General features: G+C 40.7%; 1 long non-coding RNA gene across 1 annotated transcript; it reads right to left on the reverse strand.

Moving 5' to 3' along the window:
- Nucleotides 1-321: 321 nt before the first annotated feature.
- Nucleotides 322-1,622, reverse strand: LOC131638441 (uncharacterized). The gene is made up of 3 exons (XR_009294669.1): nt 1,203-1,622; nt 682-1,031; nt 322-503 (listed from the first exon to the last, which is right to left on the reverse strand). It is a non-coding gene; the product is annotated as an uncharacterized LOC131638441 (long non-coding RNA).
- Between the last annotated feature and the right edge of the window lie 4,775 nt (nt 1,623-6,397).

Consider the following 6,397-nt stretch of genomic DNA (forward strand, 5'->3'; position numbering starts at 1 on the left):
GAAGATGCAAGTTAATTGGAATTTTTTCTTTGAAACATGAAGTGGATTTAAGTTCAGGGATAATCCGAGTGAACAGAATGAATTTGTTTTGGATGCAAATTACAAGATTAGAATTAATTATAATTTTCATGCAAGTATTCATCATTAAGTCAAGTTTCATCCGTTCCATGGGTCATTGATTTACAAAAGAAAAGATTGAAGTTCAAATTGAAAGTTCATTCATGATTTAAAGATTATTCAAATGTCCATTGTTCAAGTTTTTATTCAAGGATATTCTTGTTCAAAACTTTATCAAAGAAATAAGTTCCAAATATTCAATATCCATATCCATATTATACAAAAGTTCATGTTCATTACAAAATATACTATCCATTACAGTATCCAAATTAGTATACAAAATAGAATCACATAGAAAAAATTCCTGCATCAAAACTGAAACAAATCCGCAGCACACTCAAGCCTCTGAACCGAACTGCAAGGCAACAACTTCACCAAAACCAAACCTGCAAGCAGAGATATGTGAAAAAAAACCCGGTTCACAAAAACTCCTCACAACAAAAAATAAGCAGAGAAAAATCGATATCAGAATGAGAGTCACAATAGAAAAAACTCAGAAAAGCTTCACAAGAGAATTCATACCAATTCAATCATTCACAAAAGGAGAATTCATAACAGAATCACCAGAGAAAATGGAACAAACTCTTCAACAGAAATTTCTCTTTCTGGATCTTCTTCTTAACGTTTCAATCATCAATTTCATCATCTTCAATCGCTCCTTTCAATCTTCACGACCTAACAGCAAAACCTCTTCAATCTTCATCTCTGGAAACAATTCTTCAATTCATCTTCATCTCTAACAACCTTCCACAAATCCTCCAAAAGAAAACCAGAAAATCTCCATAAACCATATCGACCTTTATCCACAATAATCATCACCATCGCTGTTCATCATCTTGACAAACTCTGCGCATCTTCATTAATCTTTAAGGACAATTCCACCGCTTTGATCATCACTTTCGGTATACCTTCACCTGCAAAAAAACAATTACGCAGCAGTCACAATATCACCGACATCGCAATAACGTTCAACTTGCACAATAACGTTCGAAAACATCATCTCGACGCTCAAATTTCAGAAGAACACGGAGTTCCAAAGAAGAAGAAGAATCACGAGTAGTAAGTTGAGAGAGGAAGCTATTTACCTGGATTTCACGTTGATACTTTCTGAAGTTTTATTCATCTGCGTCACCTCGGAAGAGTCACCGAAACTTCTCCGACAGGAGATAACTGAGAGATGAGATTCTGAGGGAGACGATTTGAGCGAAGAGATGTTTGCGGTGGTGATCGCCGCGATTTTGAATCGAGAGGAGGTGAGGGAGTTTGAGAGTGTGCTGAGTTCGAGAAAGCACTGAGGCAATTGGACAGGGGAGGATGAGGGACGAAGTTGTCCCGTTCTCACAGCGCGATTTGAGATCTTGATCGGAAAAGGTGAAGTTGCGTCTCACCGGCGCCGCTCACGATTGAAGGAAGGGAGGAGGAAGCTTTAGAGAAATTCCAAGAGCCACAACACGTAACCCTAAATTCCCCTTTCAGTTTACTTTCAATTTTGTATTAACATTAGAATTAACTGGTATTATTGTTGTTAAAAGAGATTAGTTAGTCTTAACTTGATTAAAATCTGAATTAGCATGATACTCAATAATCTTAATTTTTGATGGATCAAAAATAACAAAATCTGTAGATATTGATTCTTCAACCTTGGGCCTCCTTGCGAAATGCTAGCGCTGCACCCCCATAAGAGCCCATCTTCACTTTTTTTTACGTACAACAAGTTGAAACAATAAACAAAACTCCCTTGGGCCAAATGCTACTGGGCCCTGCGCCCTAAGTTACTAGGTTGCACCATTTATCTTCAACATAAACCCCCTGTTTCACTTAATCTCTAGTTAGAATTAGCTTTGTTTCCTATTTTTCTTAGAGATAAAAATGATATAAAAACAATACACTTTGTTAGATTTTTTGCATGATAAAAAATGACATAAAAACATGTAATATTTCCTTGTTAGAATTTAATTGTTTTGTACATAGTTTAATTCTAATTCTTTGATAAAAATGCCATAAAAAAACAATTTAATCTTGTTAGATTTTGTTTTAGAATTTACTTAGAATTTAACTTCTATTATTTTCTGTGGCGGGTGCGCGCTTCCTTGTTATTATTGATTCGGTTGTTGAGATGTGCGAGGTACTCCGAGAGAGCCTTCGATTGCGATTCGACTTGCTTCGTGTTTCACTTTATTTGTGGGACACGAATTCGCTTCTGTTGCGATTGATTTACATCGTGTTCCACTTTATTTGTGGGACACGAACTTATTCCCGATGCGATTATCTTGATCTCTCACTCGTTGAGATGTATACTCTTGCGATGTCTGGACTGTGTTTCTCTTGCAGGTTTCTTGCACGGTTATGCTCGACGCGTATCACCTATCGTGCGTGATTTATTTTCACGACGATGCTTTCTGACTTTGCTTGGTGCTGGCTTACGCAAAGTATTCTGGACTTCTTTGCTTACGCTTGCTAGCTCATTGCGGATTTGCTATCCGTTCGGTATTGTCCTTTTGTCCCTTTTACTCTTTCGCGCACCATATCTTACCATGAGAAGCAGGGTAGGCATGCAGCATCATATTTTCCATGAGTAGTAGGACTTAGGAATTCATCTGGCCAAGCCCTCGAAAGAAGCTCTGTTTTTGTTTGTTTACTGTTTTCAGTTTATTTCCAGGTATTTTCTCGTTCAACCGTCTCGGAGGACTTTCCCCGTGGACGGTGGCTTCGGAGGACTTTCCCCATTAGCTAGAACGTTTATTTCCCGTTATTTGCTTGTTCAACCGTCTCGGAGGACTTTCCCCGTGGATGGGAGCTTCGGAGGACTTTCCCCGTTAGCTAGAACGTTTATTTCCAGTCATTGTCTTGTTCACCCGTCTCGGAGGACTTTCCCCGTGGATGGGAGCTTCGGAGGACTTTCCCTGTTAGCTAGAACGTTTATTTCTCGTTATTTTCTTGTTCAACCGTCCCGGATGACTTTCCCCGTGGACGGTGGCTTCGGAGGACTTTCCCCGTTAGCTAGAACGTCTCCCTAGTTCCCAGGTCACTACTTCGGTAGTTTGCTTGCTTTACGAGCTGAGCTCGTTCGTGTGTTGCATTTGCATTGATTACTACTTTGTTTGTTTGTTTCTCGAGCGGAGCTCGATTGTATGCCATATGGTTGTGATGCTTGTTCACTATTTTCTTATCTGCTATGGTTGTTAGTATGATATCTTTGTGATGCTTGTTCACTATCTTCTTATCTGCGATACCTGTTCGTACGATATCTTTGTGATGCTTGTTCACACACTTGCACATGTATGCCTGTTACATGTTGTTTGCGACGCCTGTTCGCGTTATCTTTGAGATGCATGTTCGCCTGTTCTTATCTGTGATGCTTGTTCACATGCCATGTTTGCTAGGATCTTTGTGATGCTCCTTGTTTGCATGCTCCCTTAGGATGTTCGGTTCCGTTTCTCTAGGAGACGCGAATCGAGATAGAAACAGAAACTTTTGGGCCGAACTACGGCGCTCTGATTTCTCCATTGCACGTTGGAGGTACGTAGGCACAGGGTACGAACACCCTAGCGAGCGACCTTTTCCTTTTTTTGTTATTTTGTTCGACTTTTTCCTTTACCTTATTTGCCTACTATCTGCATGTTTCATATTATCTGTATATCTTCCATTGCATGTTTCTTATTATCTGTATATCTTCCATTGCATGTTTCCCTTAGCACATAGCATGATACACACACACACACCCTTAGATTAGAAAATTAGCAAGAATGGATCCTGTGGAGTACCACAAACGTGAGGGATGCTAATACCTTCCCCTCACGTAACAGACACCCTTACCCTTTCTCAGAGACCTGTGCTATTAATTTGGTTTTCTTCGATATTTTCCATTCCTGTGCGTAGGATAAATAGATGTTCGATGGCGACTTCATTGTTTTGTTTCGATGAGTTTTCCAGTTGCTTCAGCTGGCGACTTCACTGGGGAGATATTTGAGTGTCGTTCCTAGTTCTTGTTTGCTTTCTATTCTGTGGGTGTTTGTGTGTTTACTGCTAGCATCATTGTATATACTGCTTGCATGCATTTGCATCTATGTGTTTACCGCTTTCCATATTCTGGATATACTGCTGTGCTGGCTGGTTGTTTTTTTGGCGGGCGGGATGTTACTGTGAGATAAAAGGTCCATTACCCAGACCAAGTATACACTTAGATTAGCGTGGATAGTTATGTTGGCTCTCGTGGCGCCTGGCACGTAGAGTTGGCATAACATACCACAACCAGGAGAGAAGTCGGTTAGGAGATCTCTATCCGACATGCTTATTGTCGTAGGCAGGCGCTCTTATTGTTTGTTCGAAATTCCTGGCGACCATTAGGGACATCCTGTGTGTGTTTAGGATTCCTACCTGTGAGGTTTGGGATGGGACAGGAAACCTTGGCTCCTACATACCATTTGCTTCTCCAGATTTGGGGTCGGACCTTTATTTGGTCTGTTCTCATCGTGCCCAATATTTTGGTATTCTGAAACAACGGCAGAGCTTTGATCCTGTTACTTTTGGTTCTATTCAGACGTGGTACAACATGAGTGGTTCTATTGGAAGTTAGTTGATTCTTGTTGATCTAAAACTACGCCAAACCTTTGAACCTGTGCAGTGTGATTTTGCGGCAGTGCAACTATATTCAGTATTGTGGAGACATTGGTTCCCATCATTTTGCATCATTGCATATTTACTTTTGAAAAAATGATGTACAAAAAATAACTAGCATACATGTTCCTTCCATTTCCAAGGAATCATATCTTTAAGCCTTATGCCGAGCTTTTCCATCTTTTGCTTGCCAAAAATCAAAACACGAGGATTCCTTGGAAATTGAATGAACATGGCATTGCATTCATCTCATGCATTTCATGCATAACAGGTGTTCAGAGTTGAGGGTCTCTTATTCAGACTTGGTACTCTCACTAGACTCACCGACTTGGCTTGTTACTGTTGTGTGCTCATAGATCAATCATGGAACAACTTTGTGGGGAGTTGACCGAGAAACAAACTCAGTTGGGGTTGTTTATGAAGACATGCAAGTTTTGACACGTTCTCAAGGACTCTTAGTAAGAAAGACTCGGGGAGAACTTTGTGGATCTCTTCCACAATTGTGCGGTTTCTGAAGTTCCTCGTCAGCGGCTAATCTCCTTTCTCTTATGAATTCAAGGGGTATGTTCTCGATAGAAGAGGACCTAAAGACGAGTCTATCTGATTCTCATGTCCTATGATCATTTGCTTCCATGCTTGCTTTATTTGCAACTGGTTAAGCTCTGTACGGTGTTGATGTCTACAAAACTCTCTACTTGATGACGATGACACTAAGTGTGAGTTCTATTCTAGGGCACCTGGTCGTGATGTTAGTATCTACAAGTCTTTGAAGTTGCTTGGGGCTCCCGCACGAGGGATAAGCAAGACATTGTCTATCTTGAGCATTGCACCATTCGCATTGCTCGAATCCCTAAAGCATTACAAATTCCGTGTGACTTCGTCAGAATCTTCTGCCAAACAGTAATCAAGAGTGATCTTCAAAGGCACCTCTCATTCTCAAGGATCTGCTTCACATACCAAGTCACCTCTTCTTGGAGTTTCCTATTTAGTAGCAGTCGCTTGTCAACGAAGACAGAAAGAATATGAGAAACATGCTGACGAGATCCCCATGCCTTTATGTTCAGTTGCGTCCATGCTTGGTGGAGTTTCAGTTGGTTAAGATTCATGCTTTGGTTTTTTCTCACCACAGACTGCTCTCCTAGTTTCGATGACAATACTCGGTGTTTTCCAATCTGGGGCACCTGATCATAATGTCAAGCCTTACAAGGTGTTGAGGTACAAAAAGTCCAGAACTTGCTCGATACAGAGATGGTTGAGTTTATTCATAATGATTCCTACTGCTCAATTCTATTTCATCCGCCACAAGTAGAATCTTTGATCTTCCTGAAGGAGTAACTCATGAGAATCACTTGCAACTTGTACTTCCAGAGGCTTCCTTCACAACATCTATTGTGTGTTCCAAGTAATGACTTTGAAAGCCAAGCGTCAGAGGTTATTGTTGTTCGCTGATAGTAATACAAGTTTCCTCCATTCATGACGGTGTTTTCTGTTTCAGCAGCTATACTTGGGGCTCCCGACCGAGGGATAAGCAAGACGCCTTGTATCTTGAGTTTGTGCACCACTGGCACGAATCAAATCCCTAAAAGCTGGACACTTACAACTCTTGTACAACTTTGCCGAAATCTTCTTCTAGGAAGTGATCTAAAGGGTTCTGCAGGAACAT

The sequence above is a fragment of the Vicia villosa genome, unplaced genomic scaffold (assembly GCF_029867415.1).
Source record: "Vicia villosa cultivar HV-30 ecotype Madison, WI unplaced genomic scaffold, Vvil1.0 ctg.002314F_1_1, whole genome shotgun sequence".
Classification (NCBI taxonomy): Eukaryota; Viridiplantae; Streptophyta; class Magnoliopsida; order Fabales; family Fabaceae; genus Vicia; species Vicia villosa.